This window comes from Elephas maximus, chromosome 10, assembly GCF_024166365.1.
Source record: "Elephas maximus indicus isolate mEleMax1 chromosome 10, mEleMax1 primary haplotype, whole genome shotgun sequence".
In the NCBI taxonomy this organism is placed as follows: Eukaryota; Metazoa; Chordata; class Mammalia; order Proboscidea; family Elephantidae; genus Elephas; species Elephas maximus.
In genome coordinates this window covers 37,559,036-37,580,605 of record NC_064828.1, presented here as the reverse complement: position 1 = coordinate 37,580,605, position 21,570 = coordinate 37,559,036, and positions in this window count along the sequence as shown.

The following is a 21,570-nucleotide window of genomic DNA, read 5'->3' as shown; positions in this document are numbered from 1 at the left end:
GCACAAGAGTGAGGAAATAGTGTCATGAAACACAGTGTTGTACACTTTAAACTACAAGCATAATAGTCAAGAAGGGAATTATAAAAGATGCAGCTCCAGAAGTGGGAGGCTAGGTCAGGGAGGGCCTTGAATACTTGTGCATTATCAACAGAGCAGGCATTTATAGACAGTTTTGAGCTTTTAAAATTTGTGCCCCACTTAATATGCAACTTATACCCATCAGACACCAACAACAGCACCATCACATAGACATAAAGATTTTGATGATCCCTCTGCTGTGGGGATGTAGAAAAGGAGCTTGACAGAAATTAATTATAATTTTTTAAAATGAAGATTTTTAATGAAGTTGTTGGTAATTTGGTGGTTGATGTAAAGCCTTAGTCCTCTTTCTTCTCCAAAATCTTTAACAAAATTTATGTTACTGGTAATGCTTTCTAAAGTTAGATTTGCTTTCTGAAGATTCAGTGAACGCAGGGTTTACCCTCAAGGCTGATGCCAGCCCAAGAACAGAGGCCTTCTACTGAGGCCCAGTCAGTCATATATTGGTCATGTTAAGCGTTTCCTATTTGTCAGGAACTGTGCTCAGTGTTAGAGAGAGAAAGTGAATTCTACCTGGGGAGACAAATACTAATAAATAATAGTCAGTAGAGCATTATGTGTTTTAAAAAAAAAAAAAAAATGTATAGCAGGAAACCCTGGTGGCGTAGTGGTTAAGTGCTACAGCTGTTAATTAAAAGGTCGGTAGTTCAAATCTGCCAGGCGTTCCTTGGAAACTCTATGAGGCAGTTCTACTCTGTTCTGTAGGGTCGCTATGAGTCAGAATCCACTTGACGGCACCAGGTTTTGTTTTGTTTTGTTTTGTTTTGTTATAGCAGGTAATAAGAAAATACAGAGGAGGGAATGATTAATTTTACCTAGGGAAGTTGAGAAGGTTTTCCAGAGGAGATAATATTTGAGTTGACCTTTGAAACATAATGAGAGTTCACAAAAAAAAAGGGAAGTTAAGAGCGTCATTTGAAAGAAAAGGAAAATATTTAGATAAAAACATTGTGTTTTAGAAGACTGTACTTAGATTGGAGGTGTCTGGCTTGGGTGTTGTATGTGGAGGCCTGGTGGCACAGTGGTTAAGAGTTGGGCTAGAAACCAAAAGGCAGGCAATTAGAATCCACTAGTCTGTCATTGGAAACCCCATGGGGAAGTTCTACTGTGTCCTATAGGGTCACTATGAGTTGAATCGACTTGACAGCAATTTTACTTGGATTGGTATGGTTGAAGCACAGGCTGTGTGAGGTTGATGAGGCAGGAGCCAAATCATGAAGTCATGAAGAGGAGGTGTGTGAGCAAAAATTGTTGGATTGAAGTCCTCCTAGAACAAGAAATACGATCAATGGGATCAACACATGTGACTGAGCCCTGAAGAATGGATGGCATTGATCACAATAAATAGATCAATTAAAAGAGTACTAATCGTATCTTTTACAACTTCTATATCCCCTTCAAGGAGCCGTTGTGGCACAGTGGTGAAGCACTTGGCCGCTAACTGAAAGGTCAATGGTTCTAACGCACCAGATGTTCCTCAGGAAAAAGACATGGCAGTTTGCTTCCATAAAGATTTTTAAAAAACCAAGCCCATTGTCATCGAGTCGATTCTGACTCATAGGGACCTTATAGGACAGAGTAGAACTGCCCTGTAGAGTTTCCAAGGAGCACCTGTTGGATCTGAACTGCTGAGCTTTTGGTTAGCAGCCATAGCTCTTAACCACTACACCACCAAGGTTTCCCCATAAAGATTAAAAATAATAATAATAAAGATTACAGCCTTGCAAATTCTATGGGGCAGTTCTACTCAGTCCTATAGGGTTTCTCTGAGTTGGAATCAACTCAACAGCACACAGCAACAACGTATGCCCTTCAATACTTATCCAGTGCTGAGAATAAGATGAGTATGCACATCCAACTTGAGTCATTCATTGACTAACTGCCACAAATACCCCTAGAAACCTAGCTTTGATCTTCAGATGCTCCTCGAACTACCTAACCACCAGACTTGTAGGAGAAAATATATTCCACAATAATCATCAATATGGAAGAATGCTGGAAGATGCTTTAAAGATTTGGAAGGCTCACATGTGCTATATTCACATTTATTTTTAGAAACCTGCATTCTAGAATAATGGAGGTTGCATATTTCACCTCTTTGCTTTTATTTTTAGCTGTACTAATGTCTAAATCATGTAGCCCACTGAATACACATCCTGTCTTTCATGGCCATTTAAAATTCAAAAAATATTTACTGAGCACTTACTATGTATGTATTTTTTACTATGTACCAGGCAAAGATGATGTAGTGCTCAGTTTATTGGCATCTAAAAATTCCATAAAGTAATGGTTAAAAAGCAGGTAATAAAATAGCTTGTAAAATACAATTCCATGTTTATTAAATTATTCATATCTACACATTTTTGTGTGTGTTCACATACTAACGCTGAGCCCTTTCCTTGTGTCCACTCTATGTCTTTCAGGCTATGTAGCTCAAAATTATTTCTTAAAATAAAATCAATAGAGAAATTAAAAAAAAAGTATTCAACATTAATTAGTTTTCCTCATATGCTGTCTAAGGACCAGAAATAAAACAGTGTATTAAGTCTCAAATTCTCAGCAACATAAGAAACAACAAATTTATAATATGAATTGCCTCCACGCACTCAGCACACAAATGTTGTTCTTAAAGGGATAGATAATGCCAATAACCTCTACCATGCAATGAAATTGGCTCACTTCCTTTAATAGTGTAGGGCCAGACTTTCAGATTCCATACTGAAATGGTAAAAGTTTGGATTCAAGAGGAAACAAATCTCTGTCCTGCAGGCTGCTGTTATCCCAGCTTCAAATCCCATTTTATCTTATCCTCTTTAATCGAAACGTTTATGTTGTTTATCTTTGCCAAGAAGGTTTGTAATCCCCCTCATTAAGATTTTTAATAGATATTGCAAGTCTTAAAGCAAGAGCCACTAAGAAGCAATTTAAAATAACAACCATGTCAGTCTTATACGCTGTGTTGGACTGGAGGATATAGATAAAAGTGTAATATTAATAAACAAGAAAAATTTAACTCCTAACTGCTTTGCCATTATTTTAACCCAAAGTACTTACCACTCTTTTCTATTAAAAATTCTCGATATAGGACCGTAGGGTTAAATGATATTGAGTATTAATATTAAAGCAAATATCAAACATATTTTAAAGGTTTACAATTTTAATGTACATTGTGGTTCAGATGAGCCCTGGTGGCACAGTGGTTAAAGTGCTTGGCTGCTAACCAAAAGGTTGACAGTTCAAACCCATTAGCTGCTCCTTGGAAGAAAGATGTGGCAGTCTGCTTCCATAACAATTACAGCCTAGGAAACCCTATAGGGCAGTTCGACTCTGTCCTACAGGGTCGCTATGAGTCAGAATTAACTCGATGGAAGTGGGCTTTTTGTGGTTCAGATCAAAACAAAACCTAAATCATGTCCCAATAATATTAGCACCAGATTTGCCATTTTTGCCTTGTAGAATTAGAGGACCAGGAGCATTAAATATACTGGGGAAGTATAATCTGCAGGAAAACCCCCAAGTTTGATCAAAACCAAAAACCAAACCAGTTGCCTTCAAGTCGATTCTGACTCATGCTGATCCCATGTGTGTCAGAGTGAAACTGTGCTCCATAAAGTGTTCAATGGCTGATTTTTCAGAAGCAGGTCACCAGGCCTTTCTTCCAAGGGGTCCGTGGGTGGACTCAAACCTCCAACCTCTGGATTAGCAGCCAAGTGCAATAACCATTGTACCACCTAGGGACTCTACAAGGAATATCATGCATGGTAAATCTTTTAAAGGAGAAAAAGAACATTTGTGTGAAAGCTGGAACTCTCTTGGCAGATTTTGGATGACCCTGAAGAATCTTTTAACTCAATACCAAGTCATTTAATTCCGTGAGGCACCCTCATAGCAAATTTTATTTCACTATGTTAACTCATCTGTAATTGACCTGAAAGGGTTAATGCTACCTGAAGTGGTGCTTATGCCTTAGGGACATAAGGCTGTAATGAGTCACAACATGTTCGATTTTACTCTTTAAGCTTCTATTATTTTACTTTCTCTTTAAGTTTTATTTTGGTGTTTTTAGTTTTTTGTTGTTTGACCATAAAAACCTAAAAACCTGAGGCATTTAAAAAACTGAACCTAGATTTTTAGTTAAGAATGTGTGTGAGATTGTGTGAGAACATGTGTGAGGTTACTCACACATGTTACATGGGACCTGCTGTAAACATTCCTCTTGTCATATGTCCACTTACTCCTACCACCAGGTTCTGTCCACAGCCTTGTCATTTATATACAGAATCTTCTATCCACAATTAGCTTTTCTCAGTTTCATAAAATGTACAAACATGTTGTTGTCAGTTGCTGCTGAGTCGATTCCAACTCATGGCAGCCCATATGTGCAGAGTAGAACTGTTCCATATGGTTTTTAAGTCTGTGACCTTTCAGGGACAGATCACCAGGCCTGTCTTCTGAGGTGCCCATGGATGGATTCAAACCACCAAACTTTCAGCTAGTAGTTGATGGGTTAACTGTTTGTGCCACCCAGGCAGGGACTTCTATGTACAAGTGTAAGTAAAGCCTTTATCGTTAACAGTAATTAGAAGATGTCTTGCTAGCTTAGAAGATGAAGCAGTGGGTGATTAGCTTCATACAGAGCCAGGGAGAAGAGTTAGCCATAGAGTAGGAATACTGGGGCCACCTCAGGAAACAAGGTGGACCTTAACAAAAGCAATGCTTCCCTCAACATGTTGATGTCACCAGCAGACTCCTAGTGATCAGGGCATGCTAATTCCTACACATCTTTTACTTGAATCGAGGTCACATTTGCCAGTCAGTTAGCTTAACATAAAGATGTGTTGAGTTTTCCTTCATTCCACTCATGTAGATTTGCAAAGGCAGCCAAATCTCCACAAGTTCTTTTCTCTCAATTCTATGCCTTCTCTTCAGGTGTGTGGCCACCAGTGGGGCTCTCTACTGTAATATTAAGAACAAGAAGAGTAATGGCAAAAGTGATAGCACACATATAAACGTGGACTTTTGAAAGGATATTATAAATCAGCTAATCCAATGGTTTCCAAACATCATTTTTGTTCAGCTGCAGAATCCTTTCAAAACGAACAAAAACTTTCAAACAAAAGTTTATTCAGAAGACTAATATATAAATCAGATAAAGGGAAAGCTAGGCTGATAAAACAAGAGTACCAATGTCTTCCCTGGACTAGTTCCAAAGTGGTTCCTTGGAACTAGGGGATGCAACGAACACAGTGTAAATATCAGCAGCTAGCAAAGCACCTACCGCATAGCCGGAGCTCGCTGAATGACTGACATGTCCTATCTTGTTTAATTTAATAGATGAAGAAACTAAGGTCTTTGGAAGTGAAACAACTTCTCCAAGACCACAGAGATGGTGACAGAGCTAAATTCATGGAAAAAAAAAATGTATTTTTTGCAAAATACAAAAAAACTACATTTCAGCATAATTTCTAATTTCCCTAGAACTTCTACATTTATTTGACTTTATTTGGTTTGACTATCACGACAAGGAAACCCTGGTTGCGTAGTGGTTAAGAACTATGGCTGCTAACCAAAAGGTCAGCAGATGGAATCCACCAGGCACTCTTTGGAAACTGTATGGGGCAGTTCTATTCTGTCTTATAGTGTCGCTATGAGTCGGAATCGACTCAACAGCAATGGGTTTGTTTTTTGTTTGTTTGTTTTTGGTTTGTCACAAAAAAAAAACTTATGGCCCAAATAAGAGAGTTTTTTTTTTTTCTTTTCCAGTGTTACCCATGAGAAACTGAGGCTGAGAGAGGTAAAAGATTTGTCAAACTAATCTGTTTTTTAAGGGGCAGAGGTGGATTTAACACACAGCTCTTCCAGCACCTTGCTCAACATTTCATCTACTGTGTGATGGCCTCGTGATTCATAGAAAATTTTCCTGTAAGCATCAAATTACTAAAGCCAAAGAGGTTACCACACACATTTCAACTAAATTATGGGCAGGACTAGGCAACATTTTGTTCTATTGTACATGGAATTGCTGTGAGCCAGAATTGACTCAACAGCAACTAACAACATGCACTTAAATTAAAATAGAATCAATTAATATTAACAATTAAGCATTAAAGCATACCATTGTTAAATGAAGGTACCCTGGTGGCACAGTGGTTAAAGCCCTTGGCTGCTAAACAAAAGTTCAGTGGTTCAAACCCACCAGCTGGTCCATGGGAGAAAGATGCAGCAGTCTGATTCTGTACAGATTACAGGCTTAGAAGCTCTTCGGGGCAGTTCTACTCTGTCCTACAGAGTCACTATGAATCAGAATTGACTCGATGGCAACAGGTTTTGTTTTTTACAGTTAAATGTAAAGATTTAAATTGATTGTCTCTCAACTTTCAATCAATTATGGCTTAGTTCAAAATAAACAGCTTCTTAATTTAGCCTCAATCTTTTTTTTTTTTTTTAACTTCTATGGAATTTATTCAACCACTTAGGGCCCTGAAGAGCTTTGTCAAGTGTCAGATTCACAGTTTTTCATTGCTCCTGGTTTCCACTTGCCATAAATTAAGAGAAAAGCTTTTTTTTTTTACTGAGCTAGAATTCATCTTAGCTGTCATCAGTCTGCACCCTTGGAAGGGCTCTGGCTGAGGGAGTTGTGATGGGAGAAGCCCAGTTTTCCTGCCGCCTGCTCAGTGCTCTCTCTTTCCTCCTTCTGCCATCTTTGCCCTCACCTCACTTGATATGGAACCTTGTTCATGGTTCTCTGTGTTCCTGGAGTTGAATCCAAATAGCTCTCTTCCCAGTGGTGAATATAAGCACCACAGGCTCTCCATCCTTTAGCATCTAACATCATTTTCCTGAGGGTGCAGCTCATTTTTCAGAGACTTAAACTTTTCTGTTGACACAGCTTGACAGAAACCACAAGAGAGAAAAGATTACGGCCACACCATATGTCTGTTTTTCCGTGTGTGTGTGTGTGTATGTGTGTTTTCCCAATGAGAGGCGAGTATGTTTTCTCTTTTCAAGGAGACTCTCCACTCCCATTAGGTTTCTAGTTGCTGGATGCTTGCTGATTAATTTAAGTCTACACACAACAGGTTCTTTTATTAATGATTCTGCCAGGTTTCCGGAACATAGCAGGTTTAACCTGCTCTGAGTACCGACTATTCTTTTTCTAAAAGGGGTCAGTCCCCTATAATAAGAATCTAAGGGGAGATATATATATATCTCCTGACAATAGCATCGTTTGTACAAGTGGAATCCCATGTAGTTGCCCCTGAAAGTTAACCTGGTAAAATCTCTACACCGTGGTTATGATCTGCCATCTGTGGCAATAGACCGGAAGCTTCCCTAAAAGCATGGGAGTCAATCATGGAGCGTCCAAAACTCCCACTAGGATGATTTGGGAGAATCTCACCAAGCTGAAATGAGATTGTAACTTAGTTAAGCACAAATCTAATCAATTGCACTAAACAATGATTGAAGAAAGATCATGTGTGTGGCAAAAGATGTATAACAGAAATCAAAAGGAAAATAACGGGGGCAAATATTGGTAGTGGTCATCCAAACCCTGTCTGAGAAAGAGAAAGAAAAAGATTGGGTGAGGCCCAGTAGATGTCCTGCAAACATCATCAAACTCACCCGGGATCTGATTTTAATCTCACTGGCCCACAGCTTGCCATATAGCTTATTTCAAGGAAGATACTAGGCAGGTCAGGCTGAAACAAATTATCATTTCATTTTATGTTGTATTTGTTCATACGGGTGTACCTGAACCTGTTTTATGTGACTTGGCTTCTGATCACTTTCACTGAGTTCCTTATTTATTTACTTTTTTTAAAAATAGAAGGTAACTACAAGAATAAACAACAAACCAAAACAATATCATTAAATTATTTCTAGATACTGTTGCCTGTCCTACTCCCAGCTAGAAAAAAATAAAAGGAAGGAGATTCTGAGATATGTTTTTTTTTTCAGACAGACAAGTGAGGCTTTTCTTCTAAATTAAGTGGAAGGTGAAAACAAACTTGAAAAAGGAATAATGTTCCCACTTCATGATAAATGTTATTTAACACTGGTCTTTTGCCCTATCTAAAATCAACTCTACCCCTTATTCAGAAATTTGAGGCCTGCAGATTGGGAGACCAGATCCTAGACCTCAGCGAATTCACTAAGGTAAAGGGCACCCCAGCAGCATCTGACCAGGAGGTGAGCAATCCTTCCCCATGCAAGACAGATTTCCTTTGTTATTGGCATACGTTCTGTGACCCATCACAAAGGTAAAAACTCTTTCAATGGACTCACCACTTAGAACTTGGAGAGAATAAAATGGGAACAGTGCCTGGCTCATAGCAAGTGCTCAATAATTCTCAGCTATTATCTTTCACAAGGCCCCCTTTGTAACACCTTACACAGCACGGGAATTCAAAAAGCATTTTATTTAATTGATACTTCAGTTTCTGAGACTTCAAGTAAATAACATTGGATGTTACACAAAGAAAAATGTCCCGGTTTTTCTAAAGTTATCTGATAGCCATGAGTAAAGTAAAAAATCTATAGGACTCCACAGAGACACAATCCAATGAGACCATCTCAAGCCCTTATACAAAGTGACCTAGTTCCCTCACGAAGATGAAAATGAGAGTGTTTGTGGATTCAAGGAGCTAACAATCAACAGGGAAAGAGACACACAAACAACCAGCGACTGCCCTTTCTGATCTCCATAGGATAAGTTGCATTGTACTTGATTGTGACAAGTATGGCAAAGGGATTGTGGATTGATTTTTTTTGAAATGGATAGTAAATTTGTTAAACGGATAGTAAATAAGTGTTTGTGGCGTGTGTGTGTGGTTTAATGTGATAAGTAGAACTTCCCAGGTATTAGAAAAAAGAGAGCACAAAGGCAAGGAAAGGCAAAGCAAGGAAATTTAGTACTTCTTTGTTTTTAAGAACTGGAAATTGTGAAAGATTCAATATTTCCCCTTGGTTGCTAGGTGTTTTCTCTTTCTCTATTCTGGAACTGAATATATCAACCAAATAAACTGCAGGGAATAAAACGCTACATGGATACTGGGTATGGGGGCTGACCAGCTCTTTATGTTCCCACCAATAGACTGTGCAATCCCCTGAGCTGAGATTTCCTCTGCATGTGTCGCCATGGCAAGCCTGAGGTTCAATTCCAAGAATCAGATTCAGCCTTCCTCCTAGTGCATAAACAAGACTCTAATAACTACAGCCTGTCAGCGAGACAGACTCAGAGAAAGACCAGCATGATCATATTATCTTGAAGCAAAGCGTCCAGGAAAGAACATTGTGGACAGTGTAAAAAAGCTAAAATGTAATAAAATATGAGAAGATGGAGGGGGGAAAAAACAAAAGACAGAAATACAAAATAATTTTTAAATCCTACATTTTCACAAAGTACATATTTACACACACACACACACACACAACCTGGAAAGTGGGAATACATGATTCGAACAAGTACACTTCAAAGTCCAACTTTTCTAAATCTAAACTTTTATGACCTCTGATCATATTAATGGTGTAAAAATTGTTAGCCAAATAACAGATGTCGCTTCATGTTTGTCTGAGCAAAACAGCTGACCCTCTCTCAAAGCACCTTTCCAAAAAAAAAAAAAAAAACTGGCTGATTTTCCCAGGACTATCTGCCTCTTGGAAACCCTGGTGGTGTAGTGGTTAAGTGCTACAGCTGGGTTGGCAGTTCGAATCCGCCAGGCGCTCCTTGGAATCTCTATGGGGCAGTTCTACTCTGTCCTATAGGGTCGCTATGAGTCGGAATCGACTCGATGGCACTGGGTTTGGTTTTTTTGGTTATCTGCCTCTTAGAAACACTACTTGATTCTTTGCTCCACTTTGTCTTGGCCATCTTAAGAAAACTAAATTTTAATGTGTTTCCACCAGAGGGCAGTAATTAAAAAATAATAACAATGAATAAACGAACAAATGAATAATCCGTTCACTGGACATAATTGCTTCTTAAATTGTATATACACAAATTTTATTTTCCCAATAACCTACATTATAGGCTCAGAGGTTTTCATTGCCAAAAACTTTCATTGCTGAAAATAACCTACATTACAGGCTCAGAGATTTTCCTTGCTCAAAGTCTTTATTGGATCACCTCTTCTGGACTTCTCTTTAATGTTCTTGTTCTCTCCATCACTGAAAGCATTACCTGTAAACATATCCCAGTATGAAACAAGGGAGGCTTCTTTTGTAAAATGAAGAACCTTTCTTTCTTAAAACTGCCTGTTCTGTCAATTAGCACAGGGCCTACCTGGGGCTGAAATCACATCCCTGCTGGCGAAGGGGCTTGGTGGCCCTCATGACTGTATTTCATGGTTGTAAAGACAGTCTCTGGCAAGAGGCGGCAGGAACACTTGAACAAGAGCTGTGAATTCTGAGAAATCCTGCAAGAAAAGGAAGGACACGGATGCCATCCAGTGGTCAGCCAGCGGCCTTGCTGCCTGTGGGATCCTCAGCTATCACTGAACTGCCTCCACTGGAAGCACTGGAATGCGGAGTCTGCAGGCTCTGAATCTGCAAAGTAGTTGGGACCAAAAATATGTTCCAATCTGAGTAACTCTCACCCTCAAACCTACTTTTGAAGATTCAAAATTAGAATAAAGATTGTGGAGTCAATTCAGGGAACTGGGAGCTGACTTCAACAGCCACCTGGTTCAGTACCCAAATGTAGCTGCTTCTCAGAATCACCTTGGCAGCTTTATAAATACACTGGTTCCTGAAACCACCAAGACCTTCTGAGTTACAATCTCCTGGAACAAGGTTTGAGAAGTGGTATTTCTAAAAATATTTCTGGGTGATTCCCAAAATAGTCTGAGGATTTTCTTATGGGAACCTATTGACTTAATCCAGTCTTTTGGCAGGATTTCCTGGGTACTCCAAGTAGCTTTAGCACTCGGCTACTAACTGAAAGGTTGGCAGTTTGAAGCTACCCAGTGATGCCTCAGAAAAAAGACCTGGTGATCTACATGCGAAAAATCAGCCATAAAAACCCTATGGAGCACGGTTCTAGGCTGATACACATGGGGTCGGCATGACTCGGAATTGCCTCAATGGAAACTGGTTTTGTTTTGGTTTTCTAGCGTTAGGCAGGGTTCTGTTCCAGATATCCCAGTTCTAGAAGTCTTTTCTGACTCTAAAAACTTTTAATACCTATTCTAGTCATTCATTTTAGTGTCCAAAATTCCACACCATCAGGGAATTCTCATTCCTGGTTTGAGTCCTAGCTCTACAACGTATTAGCTATATGACCTAACTTTCAAGCATCGCAGTTTCACATCTGTAGGTGAGGGTATGACACTACTTACCTATAGATTTGTTGGGGAGGGTAAAGCTCTTATAGCAGTGCCTATCACGTAGTAAGGACTAAAATGCTTGATATTTTTGTTATCATTTATGATTACTCTCTTCTGGCTGCTCTTCCAGCTTACTTACTTTTGTTGGCTTACTCCCTAGGGATAGAGTGATTTTTCTGGGCCTGGGTAGTACAAATGGTTAAGCACTGGAATACTTACTCACTGAGAGGTTGATGGTTCAAACCCACCCAGAGGCAACTTGAGGATAGGCCGGGCAATCTACTTTCAAAAGGTCACAACCTTGAAAACCCTACAGAGCAGTTCTACTCTGTACATATGGGGTGCCACGAATCGGAATGGACTCAGTAGCAACTATCAACAACAACAGCAGGACTTGATACGTAGTTGGTTGTCTTACCTGTCTGTCCCAAACTTCCGTAGGCTTGTAGAGACCTTGCTGTCTCTGATATATTTTACCTACAGGTTCAGCCCACCCATTTTCTGAGCTAATATGACCACAGCAGGAGCTTTAGTACCTCAGCACATGGATAAATGGAATGGATAGAAATATTTCTTGAGGACTTGCTATGTGCCAGTGCTGAACGTGTGTGCCTAGTCACTCTCTGACTCTAACTGCTGCAGATGGCCCCATTCGTATGCCTGGGGGTTCTACCCAGAATCCAGATCCTCATTTAGCACAGCAAACTAACACCTGCAAGCCCCTTCCTGGGAAGCAGAATCCTGTTCCCTACATTCCTGTTGTTGTTGCTGTCAGGTGCAGATGAGTCAGTTCAGACTCACAGCGACCCTATGCACAACAGAACAGAACAGTGCCTGGCCCTGCACCATCATTACAATCATTGTTATGCTTCTGCCCATTGTTGCAGCCACTGTGCCAATCCACCTCATTAAGGGTCTTTCTCTTTTCTGCTGACTCTCTACTATGCCAAGCATGATATCCTTCTCCAGGGACGGACCCTTCCTGTCCAAAGTATGTAAGACACGGTCTCGCCATCCTTGCTTCTAAGGAGCATTCTGGTTGTACTTCTTCCAAAGTAGATACGTTCATTCTTTTGTCAGTCCATGGTATAATCACTATTCTTCACCAACACCACAAGTCAAAGGTGTCAATTCTTCTTCGGTCTTCTTTATTCATTGTCCAGTTTCACATGCATATGATGCGATTGAAAATACCATGGCTTGGGTCAGGCGCACCTTGGTCTTCAAGGTGATATCTTTCCTTTTCAACACTTTAAAGAGGTCCTTTGCAGCAGATTTGCCCAATGCAATGCATCTTTTGATTTCTTGACTGCTGCTTCCACTGTTGATTGTGGATCCAAGGAAAATGAAATTCTTGACATCTTCAATCTTTTCTCCGTTTATCATGATGTTGCTCATTGGTCCAGTTGTGAGGATTTTTGTTTTCTTTATGTTGAGGTGCAATCCATACTGAAGGCTGTAGTCTTCGATCTTCATCAGTAAGTGCTTCAAGTCCTCTTCACTTTCAGCAAGCAAGGTTGTGTCATCTGATTAATGCAGGTTGTCAATGAGTCTTCCTCCAATCCTGATGCCCTGTTCTTCCTCATATAGTTCAGCTTCTCAGGTTATTTGCTTAGCATACAGATTGAACAGGTATGGTGAAAGGATACAACACTGACGCATACTTTTCCTGACTTTGAACCACCCCATATGTACAGAGTAGAACTGCTCTGTAGGGTATCCACTTGTTCTATCCGAAAAACTGCCTCTTGATCTCATGAACACAATTAAGTATTCTGGAATGCCCATTCTTCACAATGTTATCCATAATTGGTTATGATCCACACAATCGAATGCCTTTGCATAGTCAATAAAACACAGGTAAACATCCTTCTGGTATTCTCTGCTTTCAGTCAGGATCCAACTGACATAAATATGGATCTCTTCCAGTCAGTTGGCCAGGAAGCTGTCTTCCATATTTCTTGGCATAGATGAGTGAGCACCTCCAGCGCTGTATCTGTTTGTCAAAACATCTCAATTGACATTCCATCAATTCCTGGAGCCTTGTTTTTCACCAATGCCTTCAGCGCAGTCTGGACTTCTTCCTTCAGTACCATTGGTTCCTGATCATATGCAACCTCTTGCAATGGTTGAACGTCGACTAATTCTTTTTGGTATAATGACTCAGTGTATTCCTTCCATCTTCTTTTGATGCTTCATGTGTCATTTAGTATTTTCCCCATAGAATACTTCAGTACTGCAACTCAAGGCTTGAATTTTTTCTTCAATTCTTTCAGCCTGAGAAATGCCAAGCGTGTTCTTTCCTTTTCGTTTTCTATCTCCAGCTCTTTGAATATGTCATCATAATACTTTACTTTGTCTTTTGGGGCTGCCCTTTGAAATCTTCTCTTCAGTTCTTTTAGTTCATCATTTCTTCCTTTTGCTTTAGCTGCTTGATGTTCAAGGGCAAGTTTCAGTCTCCTCTGACATCTATCTTGGTCTTTTCTTTCTTTCCTGTCTTTTCAATGACCTCTTGCTTTCTTCATGTATGATGTCCTTGCACAACTCATCTGGTCTTTGGTCATTAATGTTCAAAGTGTCAAATCTGTTCTTGAAAAAGGTGGCCTCTAAATTCAGGTGGGATATACTCAAGGTTGTATTTTGGTTCTTGTAGACTTGCTCTGATTTTCTTCAGCTTCAGCCTGAACTTGCATCGGAGCAATTGATGGTCTGTTCCACAGTCAACTCCTGACCTTTTTCTGACTGATGATATTGAGCTTTTCTGTGGTCTCTTTCCCTAAATGTAGTCAATTTGAGTCCTATGTGTTCCACCTGGAGAGGTCCATATGTATAGTCGTTGTTTATGTTGGTGAAAAAAGGTATTTGCAAAGAAGAAGTTGGTCTTGCTTGCAAAATTCTCTCATTTGATCTCTGGCATTGTTTCTATCGCCAAGGCCATATTTTCCAACTACTGATTCTTCTTCTTTGTTTCCAACTTTTACCTTCCAGTTACCAATAATTATCAATGCATCCTGGCTGCACGTTCTATCAATTTCAGACTGTAGTGATAAAAATCTTCAATTTCTTAATCTTTGGCCTTAGTGGTTGGTGCGCAAATTTGAATAACAGTCATATTAACTGGTCTTCCTTGTAGGCGTGTGGATATTATCCTATCACTGACAGCATTGTACTTCAGGATAGATCTTGAAATGTTCATTTTGATAATAAGTGCAACACCATTCCTCTTCAAGTTGTCATCCCCAGCATAGTAGACTATATGATTGTCTGATTCAAAATGGCCAACACCAGATTGGTATCAGCCTACATTCTTAGGTACTGGCAAAATGGATGGGGCCATAGCAGATGGAACTCCTAGACCATGACAAGGCAGCTAGCTTGACCTCAATTATCACCTCAGTTATACAGCCCCTTCTGTAATCCTCCCTCAAATTCACAAGAGCTCATAGAACCAAGCCCATGTTTGCCAAACCTCTTAGACACTATATACACAAATATTGGCTTCCCCTGCCTTAAAGACCAGGCCTAGAGTTGCCTGTTTCTTCAGCTGTACATTCTATCCTGGTTCTAATTTTTCTTATTGCCCACCAGCATACTGTGAGAATAAATGCAGCCACACAAATCTATGCAAGCCCACGGACCCACAGAATGGAAAAGATATTTGAGTCAGGATGAGAATAAATGCACATTCCGATAAAAAGGGAAAAAAAATTCTGTTTCTGTTCTCTTGCAAACTATTCAAACTCACTCGCCTCAAAATTCCTAATAACTAATCAGCAAACAGCCATAAACATGTATTCTATACAAGGTACTTAGTTGGATTTCATGGGAATACTAAGAAGGCCAAGAGAAAATTCTTGCTCTTAAGGAAATATATTTTGGGGTAAAAGCACAGAATTTCAAGTGTTAATACTAACATATGGCAATTTATGTTAAGGACCACATTGATAACATACTGTGTGTGCTATGGAATTTGAGAGAAGAACTTGTCATACCCTACAATGGTTATAGGAAGCTATGTGGAAGGAATGGCCTTTGTGCTGGGCAATGTGTAATGAGAAGAAATCATTTAAGTGGAGAAGTAGTGGAAGGTCCTACCAGGAATCACCAGAAAAAAAAAAAAAAAGACCAGAATGCCTCCAGAGGAGTCGGGGCCACTGAAGTGCCCCTGAGTACCAGGATTACATACGGAAGATGTCAGGGCTGGACTGTAGACAGAGTTGAATGTGGAGTTAAGGAGTCCAGAGTTATTCCTATAGATAAAAGGATCCCCATGAGATATTGAGGAGGGAATGATATAGTAATGGATACAATATAGGAAAATTAATGTAGCAGCATTTAACAGGAAGCTTATAGGATGTCCTAGAGGAGAGGGTAGTCCAGCATTTCCCAGCATGTATTTTTTCATACATTATTTAAGATAAAAGAAGAGGGAAATGATTCAGTGGTAGGATTCTCACCTTCCATGCAGAAGACCTGGTATCAATTCCTGGACAATGCACCCAGGTTCAATTCCTGGCCAGTGTAATTCCTGTCTGTCAGTGGAAGCTTGTGTGTTGCTATGATGCTGAACACTTTCAGTGGAGCATCCAGACTAAGACAGCCTAGGCAGAAAGTCCTGGCAATCTACTTCTAAAAATCAGCCAATGAAACCCTGCGGATCACAACAGTCTGATCCCATTATGCATGGGGTTGTTATGAGTCAGGGGTCAACTTGTGTGCAGCTATCAACAACAAATGAATTAAAGACATTTTAAAGTCAAATAAAAAAAGGCTATGTTAAATTAAACAAAGTAAAATAGGTATGATTTTTTTTTTTTTTTTTTTTTTTGGCAGATCTCAGGGCTGTTAATATTTATGGTACTCCTCCAAAGGAGATGTAAAATGTAGCATTTCCCAAACATATTTAGTTGAAAACTAAACCACTTTTCCACAGTGCAGCTCATGGGACCAGCACTCTGAAACACAACTTGTAGAGGACTGCTGTAAGATGAAGAGGGTCTGAACTAGAGAAGAAAGCAAGGGACAAGTGTTGCAATTTTAAAGAAGAATCTACTGATCTCTGCTCTGATTAGCTGTGGGGATTAAGGAAGAAGGTGGAATGGAGAGAGACAACTCTAACTTTCCATTTGTTCACCCTAGATGGGTTGTCATCTTTGACTCCTCTCTTTCTCTCAAACCATCCATTCGATTTATGAGCAACACCTGTTGAATCTACCTTCAAAGATATATCCAGAATTTGACCACTACTCATCCCCTTCTTGGCAACTTTTCTGAAGAAAACCATCATCATTCTGTTAACGGGTTCCCTCTTCCTACCCTTGTACCCCAATAAACCAGAAAACCAAACCTGTTGCCATTAAGTTGATTCTGACTCATAGCAACCCTATAGGACAGAGTAGAACTGCCCCATAGGGTTTCCAAGGAGCAGCTGCTGGACCTGAACCACTGACCTTTTGGTTAGCAGCCAAGCTCCCAACCACTGAGCCACCAGGGCTCTTGTATCCCAATAGTCTGTTCTTAACAAAGAAGTCAGAGTGATCATTTTAAAAATTAGTCAGATCATGTCACCCCTCTGACCAAAACCCTGCAATGGCTCCCATCATACCTCAAATAAAAGCCAAAGTACTTATAATGACCTCCAGACTCTACAAGTTCTCTCTTTCCCATCCATTTCACTTCTTTGATCTCAACTCCTGCTACTTTCCTCTCTCTTACTCCCCTGGAAGCATACTTGCCTCCCTTCTACTTCTTACACACTCCAGGTACATTCTTGACTCAAGAGTTTTAGCTTACTTTTCCTTTATACCTGGAATTCTCTTCTCCCAGATACCCCTGTGGCTGTTTCTTAATGTCCTTCAGGTCATTGATTTAAAATATCACTTTCTCAGGGGGATTCCTATGACTGCCCCATTTAAAAGTGTATTGATATCCTCCCTACACCATTCTGTATTCCTTTTACCGGTTTTTTTTTTTCCCCCCGTCTGACATACTTTTTTTTTCTTACTTATTTTATTTATTTTATTGTCTGATCTTTCTTTGCCACTAGGAATACATGTACTGATAGGACAAGTTTTTTTTTCCCTATTTTGTTTTATTTCTATTATTCAGCATTCAGAAGGCACTATACATGTTGAACTGATAAATTCCAATAGCATGCTTCAGTAGCTTTGAGAAGGCATTATGTTCATTTTATAGATGAAGAAATTGAGAGACAGATAATTTGTGATTTGTTCAAGAATGAAAATTAATGGTTAATTATTTTACCATTTTCTAGTTTTCAGCTTAGAATTTAGGTCTCTTGACTTCTTAACTCTACAGCAGCATCAGAGGGCCTTTGGCAACAGAAATATGACTTTAAAAAATTAATACAGCAGCCTTCCTCTTTTTTGAAAAAAAAGAAGAATTATGGGCTAAATATCATCCTTTTTCTTTATCTCTATAGGACTGTTTAATCCAAAATTTATACTTATATTACATCTAATATGCCAAGCGAAGAAGTAAAGTGAGGATAAACACACAAAGGGATATAAGCATGTCTTAGTGAAAGCTCACCCTACAGAGTTTCATCACCGGAGTGTGCTCTAATCTAGAGGACCCCTGCTAATACCCATGCTGGCAAAACCTGGGACAACAAAAGTTTAAATACGTTATGGAAAGATAAAAGCAACAACTCTTACCTCTTGTCTCCATGAAAAACAACAACAACCTCAGAATCATCTGTTAGTGGAAAGTGATGAAATGAGAATTAAGCAGCCCAGCATTGCAGCTCATCCATCAGGACTCAAGACGTGAGTTAGGGCTGGGAAAGAAGAGAAATTGTGGTCTTTTCTACTAGAGGACAAAATAACTCTTCTCCAAACTAGGATTTGGAGATCTTTGGTGTATCTCTGCAGAAAGGTCGTACCTCATGGACTAGGGGTGACTGTAGCTAACTTTTTAGTTTATCCTAAGTACCTTGCTCCGCTGTCTTGGCACCCAGAGGAATTACAGAAACCTACTTTCCTAAGAAAATAATTGAGAGGTGGGGAAGCAGAGACACTGAAACTAGAAGTCTAGAGATCTAGAGAGACTGTTTGTCTTGGAGAAGGTAGGTTTTCTAGACCCATGGTTCTGAAACTTTAGCATCCACCAGAATCATCTGGAGGGATTTTTTTTTAAATACAGATTATTTGGCTCCACCACAGAGTTTCTGATTCAGTAGATCTGAAGTGGGACTTGAAAAATGGCATTTCTAACAAGTTCCCAAGTGTTGCTGATTGTACTGGTCTTAGAATTACATTTTGACTATCACTGTTCCAAATGTACCAGCTACTTAGGTAGGGTTCCATCTTGAAAAGCTGTAACAATAAACTCACAATTCTCTGCAATGAAATACCAGAGAATGTTAAATTGTTAGAACTTGAAAGGCCCTTAAAGGACCTCCGGACTTCTATGAAGAGAAAATAGAGGTCCAGAGAGGTTACTTAATGTGCCCAAGGCCATCTTTTTCATGCTGCAGGCCAGAACCCATTCTTGGGTTGCAAAATCAGTTTAACACAGACCGATCTAGGAAAAAGAAAAAAAGAAGATCCAAATTACTTAAAAATCATTACAACTGATACATGTGCTTAGCAAGGTTGTATGATGCAAGATTAATATATAAAAATCAATTATATTTCTGTACACTATCAACGAACAATCAAAAATTTTATTTAAGAAAAAAGGAATTTACAGTAGCATTAAAGTTCTTAGGCATAAATTTAACCAAATAAGAGAAAGATTTGTACACCAGAAACTGCAAAATATTGCTAAGCAATTTAAAAAGACTTAAATAAATGGGAAAACATCCCATGTTCATGAATTAAAAGATTTACTGTTGTTAAGGTGACAAACTGATCTACATATGCAATTCCTATCAAAAATCTCAGCTGACTTTTTTTGCAGAAATGGACAAGATAATCCTAAAATTCATATGGAGATGCAAGCGATCCAGAGTAGCCAAAATGATCTTGAAAGAGAATAAAATTGAAGAGCTCACACTTCCCTATCTCAAAACTTACTAAAAGAATACTGTAATCAAGACAATGTGAAGCTTGTATAAGGACAGTAATATAGATCAGTGGAATAGAATTGAGCCTTCAGACATAAACCCATATAACCACTGCCGTCAAGTTGATTCTGACTCATAGTGACCCTATAGGATAGACTAGAGCTGCCCCATAGAGTTTCCAAGGAGCGCCTGGTGGATTCGAACTGCCGACCTTTTGGTTAGCAGCCATAGCTCTTAACCACTATGCCACCAGGTTTTCCTAAACTCATACATCTATGGTTAATTGATTTTCAGCAAGACCCTTCCATGAAGAAAGAACAGTCTTTTTATCAAATGCTGCTGGGACAGCTGGATATTCACATGTAAAGAAATAGAATTGGGCCCCTACCTTACACCATACACAAAAATTAAGCCAAAATCTATCATAGACCTAACTCCAAGAATTAAAAAAATAAAGCTCTTAGGAAAAACATAGGAGTAAGTCTTCATGACCTTGAATTAGGCAATGATTTCTTAGACATGACACCAAAAGCACAAGTAACAAAAGAAAGAAAAAAGATAGATTGGACTTCATCAAATTTAATAACTTTAGTGCTTTAAATGTTATCATTAAGAAAGTGAAAAGACAACCCAAAGAATTGTGAAAAAAATATTTGCAAATCATATATCTGATATATGGACTTGTATCCAAACTATTTTACTTTTATCCAAACTATATAAAGAACTCTTACTACTCAATAATAAAAAAAAAAGCAATATAATTAGCAAATGGGCAAAGAATTCAAATAGACATTTCTCCAAAAAAGATGTAAAAATAGCCAATAAGCATATGTAAAAATGTTCAACATCATTAGTCATTAAAACCAAAAAACCAAACCGATTGCCATCAGGTCCATCATGACTCATAGAGACCCTCTTGGCCAGAGTAGAACTGCCCTATAGGGTTTCCAGGAAGCGCAGGGTAAATTTGAACTGCCAACCTTTTGGATAGCAGCCGTAGTTCTTAACCACTACGCGACCAGGTTTTCCTCACACCCAAAAGATGGACTGTAACAAGTGTTGGCAAGGATGGTGATGTGAAGAAACTAGAATCCTCATAATTTGCTGGAGGAATGTAAAGTGATATAGCCGATAAATAGTTTGGTGATTCCTCAGAAAGTTAAACATAGAGTTATAATTTGGCATCCAATTCCACTTTCTGACATTTGAAAAAATAAAATAATACAATAGAAAATATCAGCATTCTTCGAATGAGGCATCAGGATTGGAGGAAGACTCATTAACAACCTGTACTATGCAGATGACACAATCTTGCTTGTTGAAAGTGAAAAGGACTTGAAGCACTTCCTGATGAAAATCAGACCACAGCCTTCAGTATGGTTTACACCTTAACATTAAAAAAAAAAAAAAAACCAAAACACACTGCCATCGAGTAGATTCCGACTCATAGCGACCCTACAGGACAGGATAGAACTGCCCCACAGGATTTCCAAGGAGCGCCTGGCAGATTCGAACTGCCGTCCTCTTGGTTAACAGCTGTAGCACTTAGCCACTATGCCACCAGTATGGATTACACTTCAACATAAAGAAAATAAGAATTCTCACCACTCTACCGATAAGCAACATCATGAGAAACGGAGAAAAGATTGAAGTTGGCAAGGATTTAACTTCACTTGGATTCACAATCAAAGCCCATGGAAGCAGCAGTCAAGAATTCAAATGACACTTTGCATTGGGCAAATATTCTGCAAAAGATCTCTTTAAAGTGTTGAAAAGCAAAGATGTCACTTTAAGGACTAAAATGCACCTGACCCAAGCCATGGTGTTTTCAACCACTTCATATGCATGTGAAAGTTAGACAATGAATAAGGAAGATCAAAGAAGAATTGATGCCTTTGAATTACGGTGTTGGAGAAGAATATCAAATATACCATGTACTGCCAAGAAGAATGAACAAATCTGTCCTGGAAGAAGTAGAGCCAGCATGCTCATTAAAAGCAAGGATGGCAAAACTTCATCTCACATACTTTGGACATGTTATGAGGAGGGACAAGTCCCTGGAGAAGGATATCATGTTTGATTAAGTAGAGAGCCAGTGAAAAAGAGGAAGAACTTCAA